Source organism: Asparagus officinalis, chromosome 6, assembly GCF_001876935.1.
Source record: "Asparagus officinalis chromosome 6, Aspof.V1, whole genome shotgun sequence".
NCBI classification, from domain to species: domain Eukaryota; kingdom Viridiplantae; phylum Streptophyta; class Magnoliopsida; order Asparagales; family Asparagaceae; genus Asparagus; species Asparagus officinalis.
In genome coordinates, this window is record NC_033799.1 from 35,587,671 (window position 1) to 35,599,328 (window position 11,658).

Below are 11,658 nucleotides of genomic sequence, written 5' to 3' on the forward strand. Positions count from 1 at the left end.
GGGCGGGGGTTAGCATTTTGTGAGGGTTAGGGGTAGGGCGAGGGCGAAGGTTATGACGAGGGCGGGGGTTTGGGTTAGGTGAGGGGTAGGCTTATAGTGAGGGTAACGGTGAGGGTGAGGGGTTAGCATAACTAATATATCACTAATTACATAGAAACTACACACACACACACACACACACACACACACACACATATTTTCGAGCCGTAGAATTCGCCGTCCAATATTTATTATATATAATCTCTTTATTTACTTGTCACATACGCGTACGGGGTAGTTGGCGGATACGAGACCATCGTGTTTGGTCCGAACAATCTTTTTGTACACGTATGTGATTGGGGGCTTATATATAAACATTTATTAGATCTGTCCAGTGTGGACGGGTTAGGTATGTAAACGTGACGTGTATATGTATTTACGTGTGTTCTTGTGTACTTTCATTTCGTTAGAGTTTCGGCGGTGCTTACTCATTGCTTTCCGTGTATAGATGTCGGAGGGATATGCAGGAGTATATCCTTCCCACTATAGTGTACTCAGAGAATAGCAGGTAGGTGCTGCCAAAATTTTGACAAAATGAAAGTACACTTGAACACGTAAATACATACATGCTACGTTTACATAACTAATGGGATAGAAGCCTTCTTCTGACAGCCGGTCACACACGCTTGTCCTAAATTAAAATGATATATGTAGGGATATGCTTACTTTCATTAATTTTTAAATTTTAGATGCGAAAAGTTCCTGACAAATCGTTCACGAGCATACCACGTGATCAGAGGCATCTAGACACCAGATACAAGGATGGGATAGAAGCTTTCTTAGCCTACTATAACACAAATCCTCTACGATCACTGAGCGGGTTGATTTTCTGTCCTTGATAGAATTGCAGGAACGGTAAAATGCTCGCTAGGAGTGACGTAAGTTTCCATCTGTCAATCAATGGATTTGATAGCTCTTATGTATTTTGGAGTCATCACGGTAAAAGCGTCTCGGTAATGCAATCAGAGGAAGAGTTCACTAAAATCGACAATCCGACAGTTAACATGACTTATATGTTGGAAGATATTCTTGCTACCCCGTCTTCGAGTGATGTCAACACTACTGATTGTTTTAAGATATAGATTGATTGATGAGACTTGTTGAATAAAATGAGTCACCGTTATATTCGGGGTGCAAGGAGTTCACAAGGCTTTCTTTTATATTGAGGCTTCTTCATATCCAAACACTCAATGGGATGGTTGTTACACATTTTGAGATGTTATTAGACTTGCTAGGGAAAGTTATTTTAGGTGGTGAGAAAAGCATCCCTGCAACCTATTACGAAGCCCACAAGATTGTTGATATGCTGGGGCTTAATTACAAGAAGATAGACGCCTATCCAAACGACTGCATCATGTACACTAAGGGTAATGAAGCTCTGGAGGAATGTCCGACGTGTCATGTATCATGCTGGAAAGGAGAACTTACGAGCACATCCGAAGGTGGTGTATCCAATAAGCGGAGCAAAAATCCATGTAAAGGTTCTCCGATATTTTCCAATTATTCTTAGGCATCAAAGGTTTTATATGTCTGCCGAGCTGGCTGAGAATATGCAATTGCACTCGACCGATGGCAAAGAGGACGGGAAACTGAGACATCCTGCTGACAGTGAGGCATGGAAGCACATCAATCATATATACCCCAACTTTGGTAAGAAGTCTCGGAATATTAGGCTGGGGCTTGCTAGCCACGGATTTAATCCATTTGGATTAATAAGCTCTGCGTGGCCTACCTAGCCAGTGTTGCTGACATCGTACAACCTACCGTCATTGATGTATATGAAGCAGTCGTACATGATACTTTCACTCTTGATCCCTGGAAGATATTCTCCCAAAAATAACATTGACGTTTTCCTCCAACCATTAATTAATGACCTGAAGTTTCTGTTGGAAGAAGGTGTCAGTATTTATGATGCTTACGGTAAGGAGTCTTTCTGTATGCGGTCAATGGTCATGTTGATAATTAATGACTTCTTGGCGTACGCTAACCTGTCTGGATAGTCGACGAAGGGTCAGATTACTTTTCCAGTTTGCATGTCACACTATGAGGGAAAGTTTCTAAAGTAGAGCCGTAAGTTCTGTTATTAGCAACACAGAAAATGGTTGCCTACATGACATAAGTTTAGAAAGTTAGTAGGAAAAGTCGACGGCAATTTAGAAAGCAGACCGGCACCGCCAAGGCTAACCAGAGAAGAAATATTTGAGCTTCTACATCCTTAACCTAGAAAAATATTTGGAAAGAAAAGGTTCGACAAAGAAAACCCATTTGTTGTTAGGAGAAAAATATTGAAGCAAAAATGGAAGGGAAAGGGTAAGCTATTTCTCAAGGGCAAATCGAAAGGAAATAAGTCTCGCAATGTCCAGCCGCATGGGTGTGTCTCAAAGGGCACTAAACTTCCGCATGGATGGTGAAAATGCAGTATATTTTATCAGCTGCCATATTAAAGAAGTTTAAAAATATGTCACAACTTGGATATCATGCACATCGAGGAGAACATATGCGAGAATCTCTTGAACACTTTGTTGAAGGACGGGAAAATATCGAAAGATGACTTAACAGTACGTCGAAACCTAGCGGAATTGAACATTCATCCTGAACTGTAAGCTATAGATAAGGGTAACGAAAAGTTTAAACTCCCAACCTCCCGTGTCACACTGTCGTGAGGTCCACAATATGTGTTTATTTCTAAAGTCCGTGAAGACACTGGATGGTTATGCTTCAAACATTTCAACAAATGTGCATATTAAGGACAAAAAGATTTTGGGACTCAAGACACATGACCATCATATTCTATTACATCAACTTCTCTTGGTTGCGTTGCGACATGCTGAGAAGAAACTCGCGATGGTGGTAATAGAATTTTGCGGTTTCTTCAAGCAGTTGTGCTCCAAGGTGATTTATGTCAGGGAGTTTGAATAATTAGAGGGACGTGTTGCCAATACACTGTGTAAAATAGAAATACTATTTTCACCCTTATTCTTCACGGTCATGGTGCATCTTACAATACATTTAGCATACGAAGCCCGCATCGTAGGATCAGTTCAATATTGCTGGATGTACCCTGTGAAGAGGTATTTTATTATTATAATGTTAATTTAGTATTTGTCAAATTACATTTCTCAGTTCCATTTTGTCACAAATCATGAAACTATATGCTTATAGGTATTTGGATTTCATGAAACAACTGATGCATAACTGTGCACGCACTAAAGGGTTGATCGTAGAGAACTACATAAGTAATGAGAGTTTAAATTTCATCTCTCATTACTTGCGGGCTGCGGAGACAAGGCTAAACCATCTCCAACAAATAATTAATGGAACATTCTACAATGATCGTGGGGAGGACACTAGATTCCCCGGAATAGAGCTAGATCAAGCCCACACGTATATCCTAAGCAATGATACTATATTTAACATATACGCAATGTAAGTATTTAACCGTTTAAATTAGATCATATCACCTCACAATAATTATCTCTATTTAATTGTTATAAATGCTTCTATTCTAGGCTTCACATCTGATATGTCCAGACTACTCTTAAATGCAGAACAAAAAATAAGAGAGTTATGGATACACACTCTAGATAATTCCTTGATGGCTGAAGGGTGAAGTAAGATCTTTTTACATTTCTAATTCGTATATCAAATATATGTACTTGCCACCAGATATGTAAACTATTTGCTTCTTTTCTTAAAGGTTGACAAACGGATTACGAATGGGGTTAACTTTTATGAGAAAGTTTATTTATATGTCAGAGGTCCTTCTAACGTGGTTCAGCATTATGCAGGCTGCTGTGTCAATAGGTTTAGGTTTAACATCGTCAGTCTTAAAGAGAGATAACAAACGCAAAACAGTAGTGTGTTCTGCTCCTTCTCGCAACTGTCATACACTAGTTCAAAAGATCTAAATCCGATACAAGGAGAAATCTATTGCTACGGTCAGGTAGAAGATATCATGAAGATTTTCTATGGAATTAATAAGGAAGTCAATCATATGATGTTTAAGGTTCATTGGTGTGAGCAGAAAAAGACGAAGGATGACAACGGTTACACACTTATTAATCTTAATAAGGAAATATATCAGACTAAAAAGTACATGTTAACTGCTCCAAACAGTGCTTTTATATCAAAGATATAATGAAAAATGATGAATAGGTTGTCCTTAAGAATCCGCCTAGAGCCTACGTTCATGAAGCCGTGTCTGATGAAGATCACGATGAGGAGGTTATCTTAGCCGATGAAACAATTGTTGAGTTTTCCTTAACATAAAATAATAATCTGGCCGATGAAATTGCACTAGCGCACCCTGATGTTCCTGCGATTATATGTGAACCAATGCATAAAGATAAAAAACTAGTCCGTAGCGGAGTCGATAAAACTATAAGAATAGTCCTTTCGTCGGCACACACACGGTCGTAGGCTATCCACACACGGTCGTAGAGTAGAGCCTCAACATCATCATAATAATATAATACTTGATTATGAATTAAAAAGAACATTCATTGTGTTTTATTATGAATTGTACATGCTCGTAGTATTATAGTATCAGACATCAATGTGTGTCATGTATTATAGTATTGCCTTTATATTATTTGTTTGACTAGTTATCATGTATCAATGTGTGTCATGTATTAGAGTATTGCCTTTATATTATCTGTTTGACGGGACATCATGTACACGCGATTCTGTTGCCATGTGATATTTTATTAATTATTTGCATTATATAATTTTGTTTGATACTTATTATGTTTTCAAAGTATAGATGATAAAAGGATTACGTAAGAAAGTGCTTGAGAGACTTTTTGGTAGACATTCTGGAGGCGACGCACATGCCTCCGCGTCAGGTACTTTTATTTATTTGTTATATCTGTACATTTCCATAAACTATTAATATGAGCCTAACATTATTTTTTAATATTTCCTACACAGGACGCGGAGATGCTACACAGGATTCGCCGCCACAGGACACAGGACACGAAGATGCTCCACATGATGCAGAGACACAGGATGATCCTACACAGCATGCAGAGATGTCGCAGCCACCATCGCCACATGCAGATGTATTAGAGAAGCGAAGATATGAGCCATATAGCGTAGTTGTAGAAGCTGCGGTACTACCGCCAGATTCTATTATGGATCATCAAGTCAACAATCCGGCAAAGGTGAAGGGGGATTGGGATTCTTATTATGCTTTGCGACCTATCGCGCAACATAGTTACGAACAAGCAAGGCATAGATGTGTCAAACTAAAAGGTATGAATAAATTTTCATAGTTTATCGGTTATTATTTTAATTTTTATTATCGATATGGATTGATTTATATTTCACCCGATTTTCATTGTTTCCCAGGTATCGGGTGACTTGCTAGGTGTGACTGTGGTACTACTAGGGAATAGAGTCTCATCCTTGATATTCATCAGAGGGCCGTGGTGCTACTAGGCGCGGCCGCTTTAGCCAGGAGATATGATTTCTTTAACATTTTTTGACATGGAAATCACAGTAGATTGATGCGTTGATGGCTTGTTGGAGATATATATGTGTGAGTTATTTATTTTAATTTTTATCATTATTATTTATTAGTTTATTATTATGTTTAATAGACTGATTTACATCTCTTTTTTCTTTATATGCTGAAGCGGTTTTCTTTCTTGACGGTAACATTTGTCCTGGACTTACCGCTTCACACAAATCAATCAATCCTTCAAGAGATGGCGGTTTGAGGTGAAGAAAAAAAATATTTTGTTCAAATAACAGAAGATTGGGAACGCTTTTGGCATCTTGACGAGTGCCTAGATGGTGTAGATTTTTTTGCACTTTTCGATTACTAGGATACAGCCAAAATTCATGTATTGTTGCAGTACATATTTTTATTTATTCTTTGAATTTCTATAATGTTTAGATTTGATATTGTTTTGCAGGCTCAAGCTAAAATAGCAAGGAGGAACCGCAACGCTGTTAGACCCTAGAGGGGGGGTGATTAGGGTCTTATGCTAATCTAATCCCAATTAAAAGCTAATTAAAATTATGTTGATCAATTTGTTCTTGCAAGGAGAAATATGATATGGATATGAACAATAATGATGAATAGAATGTACGCTAAGCAAAACACAAACACACGATATATTTACGAGGTTCGGTCACCACGACCTACGTCCCCGCTCCTCACCTCGAGGAGATATCCACTATCACAATCCGGTTTGGAAGCCGGAACTTCTACACACTCGGTTTACAAGATCACCGAAAACTCTCACACTACACAAACACTATGTAATCACACTTTACATACTAAGTGTAGGAACCTAGCCCGTGTCCTCCTCCTCAAGTGCTCGATTACAACCTCTCCCTAGGTTCGTCATTCGACGCCACTCTTATTGGATTCGACCCCGTCTCTCGTCTCACACTTCTCTCGGTGTACAAGTGTATTACAAGTGATTCTCACAAATAAAGGTAAAATACAATGATTTGTTCTCAAATAACAAGTGAGAACACAATGAAGCTCACACTCACTAAATCACACCCCCACAACCCAATATATGATGTATGAAATGCTACAAGCTCAAATAGGGTGTGTGTGATAATATGAGTATAAACAATTTCTAACTCAATTAACAAACTAGCAATAAATGATGATATGAAATTCAAAAACAAATTTGCTAGAGAATAGAGTTAGGAAAACTTCTCTATGAACACAAAGAGAGGATGAAGAAGATTGAGGGTGAATCCCTCAATTGGCAACGTAAGCTTCCTCCTTTGTAAACAAACACCAAACCCAAACTTGAGAATAAGCAAACTTTTAAACACTTGAAAACTCTTATTAAAAACCTCTTAGTTAATGGGAAATAGTTAATGCACATGGGTATTTATAGGCTTGAAGAAACCAGCCCAAAAATCCAACCAAAACCCTTAAAAACATTAAAATAAACAAAGCTGGAAACTAGCCGTTACTGTGCCAACGGCTATATATAAGTCGACTTATCAGGTTACACAAGTCGACTTGACAGAAGGAAAAACAGATGCAGGAAGAGAGTTTATAAGTCGACTTATAGTCGACTTAGTACAAGTCGACTTACTTTTAAGAACAATTCGACTTAACAGAGGAAAAATGCATATTCCAAGCTAGTTCATAAGTCGACTTATCAGACCTGATAAGTCGACTTATGAACATGCACAGACACTGTGCATGTCCAAAATCTGACTTTTGAAGGCTCTTTAAAAATAGTAAACAATTTCCAAAAAATGTAAAATCTTGGAAAAAGTTTATAATCATACATACAAACATGTTGGAAAAAGAATTTTTCAATTTGCATTTATAATTTGTGAAAAACACTGTATTCTGCAAAAGCACTAAAAGACATATATATGCAAAACATGTGATTTTTATTTTTGACTCAAAACAAGTTTTGAAAACTTATGGAATATTTATATGGACATAATAAAAGTTGTTTATGATGTAAATATAGTCCAAAACTTATTTTGCATAAAAACACTTATAGTTACGAAAATCACAAATATATATGTGTGTGTATATTTAAGCTTTATAGAATTTACACACATTATATAAACCCTAAACTAATTTACCCAAGCTATGAGATCTTCAATATGCTCAACTTGGAACACATGCGGATGAAGCTTGAACTTGATCTTCAACTTTGAATTGCATAGCTTCAACCACTATTCCGCCAACCTCCATTGGATATGATTGTTGAAGCTCTATTCCATCCATCCTCCAACTCATTGTTTGTCTAGAATACCTAATAAGAAACATAAACACTAGACAAACAATATTAATAATTGTTTGTAATCATCAAAACAAGATTAGAAGATGTAGGCTCATAACATGAGACCTAACAAACGCGCCCTGCAGTTATGCGCATCACGGGAGCTCCAGGTCCTTCAGCCAGCATTATCATCAACTGGAGCTTGAGGTATATAATATATTAGCTTTTATCTCTTCAATTTGAGTATAATTTATGTGTTATAGGTTAATGATATATTTGAATAAAATAGGGAAGGGGAGATCTCGAACATTTTGTAGATCGTATTCTGACTTCCTGGAGCCTAAATTACACCGATAAAGAGAAGAAAGCAAAGAATAAGGATCTAGCTGTAAGTAGCAATTCATTCGTATATTCAATTTCATAACAATGCATCATTAATAAGTCGACTTGCCCGGGTTGTTTTGATATATCGCAGGAGAAATTACATGCCAAGGTACAGGAGTAAATGTCTCAGTCCCAGGTCGGTTCTAATACTCCGGCCCTGCTAAGTAGAGAGGAGGAGGACTCCATCACCGAGATGGTCATTGGACCGAGTAGGAAGAACAGATACCGGTGGAGAGGAACCGAGCATCGGCCACACGAGTCTAGTAGCACCTACGAGTTTGCAGCACCACCAGGAACACCAGGAAGCAGTTCATATCAAGTCTCGACGGTGGAGCAGCGGTTGAAAATGATTGAAGATTGGCAGGCGCAACAAAAAACATATCAGCGGATGGCAGAGGAAGAACGGAGGTGTCGAGAGCAGAGGGAATTAGAGTTCTCGCAGTTCATGTCGACTTTGCCTCAGGGGGCTAAGGAGACATATAGGAGACGGTTTATGGCGGATCAGGTAATATATATACTTTACTTTTTTTTAATTTAAGAACTAACTATGTAATAATCAAGCTTTAACAACTAGCTACGTATATCTTGAAGAACTAGAACTACATCCAATAAACATATTAATCATTCAAGCTATAATCAGAACCAATCCATATGTTTATTTATTGCCTTCACTTGCGCATTGTCTAATAGACTAACCATACAACTGATTGTGATAAAATGATTTTATATTCTCTAACTCTTTTTGATAATTTTGTATTCTCTAACTCTCTCTCATACATGAATTTAACCATAAAGAACACTAAAATGTATAGAAATTAATGAAACCCAAAATGGAATATTGCAGTTCAACTTTTCCATAGTTAACAACTATAAAGGAAGATATGTTGTGTTATAAGTAAGATCTTACGATTTGATCTGTTACACACACTCTAACCCTAACCCTAATATAAAGCCAAAAATATATACTTATAACGTTTTTATGTGATAGTGCGTGTGTGCGTGGTGAGAGAATTATGGGTGGGGTTAGGGTGAGTACGTGTGTGCGTGGTGAGAGAATTTTGTGTGCGTGCGTGCGTAGTGAGAGAATTGTGGGCGGGGTTAGAGTGCGTGCGTGTGTGTTGATGGTTGTGTTGATAGTGTGTGCGTGGTGAGAGAATTGTGAGTGGGGTTATGGTGCGTGCGTGCATGGTGAGAGAATTGTGCGTGCGTGCGTGTGTATAATACATAAGTAAGAATATGCCATGATATTCTCTCGAAAACATATAACACATAAGAATATGCCATGATACTCTCTCATATTACTAAACTTGCATGTCATGCCAGTTGGCTTATAATTTGTTACTTTACTGCAAAATTCAGTTTTTGGTGATGTATATTGCTTTATAACTCTTGTTAACGTTTGATTTATAATTGCAGGCCGAGAATTCTAGAGAAGGTGGAGCCGGGGTAGTCATGGTGGAGCAAGTGATGAGGAACTATTTGTAATATTTTAACTTTGAAAACAATAAATGTGTTTGTAAAAACAATTTGTAATAATTTATTTGTTTTTATTGAAATATGTGTTATATATGCATGATATTGTTGATTGAACAGAGTTTAAGCGTGATATTGTTGATTGAACAGGGTTTAAAATTTTTTATGCTATTGTACAGGTTTTTTCAATTTTCAGAGCATTTTTAAAAAAATATGGGTTACTTTTTAGCGAAGGATATGTCGTCACTAAAAAACTCTTTAGCGATAGAAAACAGACACGAAAATCCGTCGATAGACCGTTGCTAAAAAGCTCTTTAGCGACGGAAAACTGACACAAAAATCTATCGCTAAACTTTACCGTCGCCAATAGGCCGTCGCTATATGACGATTTGTTTTTTAAAAAAAAGATCGATGGAAAACCCGTCGCCAAATAGCCATCGCTGACCTTTAACGACGGCATTTCCGTACCCAAAAGTCCAATTGGGGACGCTTAATGCACCCATGTTTATTTAGCGATGAAATTTGTTTTCCGTCGCTAAAAGATCTAACGACGGTTTTTAGACCTTTAGCGATGGATTTGTCTGTCACCAAAGAGTCTAAATCCAGTAGTGGATGCAACTTAGAATGGAGATGAAGGTATGAACAAGCAGATAGTAATAGATGGCAACAAGGGGACTCAACCCCAGCTGGAGTATTCAAAAGCACAGGGACGATAGAGGAGGACCCATAAAGCACTGGTCAGGTACGATTTCAAAGAAGATCATGTGACATTTACTCTTGTTATAGAGAGCAATGTTCCAAGCACTTATAAAAAAGCACTTAATAGGAAGGATATAAATAAGTGGATGATTGCCATGACAAAGGAGATGGAGTCACTTCGAAAGAATGAGATGTGAGACCTAGTCACACTATTGAAGTAGAAGTGAGCTACATGAAGCAAGTAGGCATTCAGAAAGAAGGACAATGAGTAGTATAAGACATGCTTCATCAAGAAGGGAGATGCTCAGAAAGAGGGAATTAACTACAATGAGATATTTTCTTTAGTGGTTAAGCATGTATTGTTTCTAGTTTTATTGGTGATGGTAGTTATGGAGCATAATATGAAATTGGAGCAGCTTGATGTGCAAAGAATATAGTTATATAGAGATCTTGAAGAGGTTATCTATATGAAGTAGCCAGAAGGATTTGTAGAGGAAGGGAAAGGGGACCACATGTGCGTTCTTCAGAAGTCACCCTATCAGCTGAAGTAATCTTGAAGATAGTGTTAAGTGGTTTGAGACATTCATGCTAGTAACGTGATACACTCGATGTTGAGTATGACAGTTGTGTTTACATTAGGCACTATGAAAAGGGAGCATTTATATACTTGTTCTTGTATGTGAATGACATGTTGATAGGAGCGAAGAGTAAGCAGGAGATTCAAAGTTTGAAGGCTCGGTTGAGAAAGTAGTTCGACATGAAGGACTTGGGCGAAACCAAGATTCTTAGGATGGAGATTTATCAAGATAGGAAAGTGAAAAAGTTATTCTAATCCTAATAGAAATATATTAAAACAATAATTAAAAGATTCAACATAGGGAAGATGAAACTGGTGAGCACCGCTCAAGGAGAAGGAAAAGATGCCTCAAGTGCCATATGTAAATGCAGTGGGATCACTCAAGAATACTATTGTGTGCAAAAGATAGGACGTAATCGTGCTTGATTTTAGTTTGGTGAACAAGTACATGTCGAAGCTTGGGAAACGTCATTAGGAGGCGGTGAAGTTGATAATACGGTGTCTCAAAGGTACAAGAGGACAAGGGCTATTGCTTCAAAAGGAGAAGGAGAAGGAGAAGGAAAGTAATTGAAGGGCTACATAGACTAAAACTATGCATGTAACCTCGATAATTAGAGGTCTTTCTATTCACACTTGTAGATGGTTCGGTGAGTTAGAAGTTGCAAGATACTATTGCAATTTCAATACTTAAAGCATGATACATGGCGGTAGTTGAAGCATCGAAAAAGGCCCTATGATTGAAGGAATCGATTGGTGATTTTAGGTTCA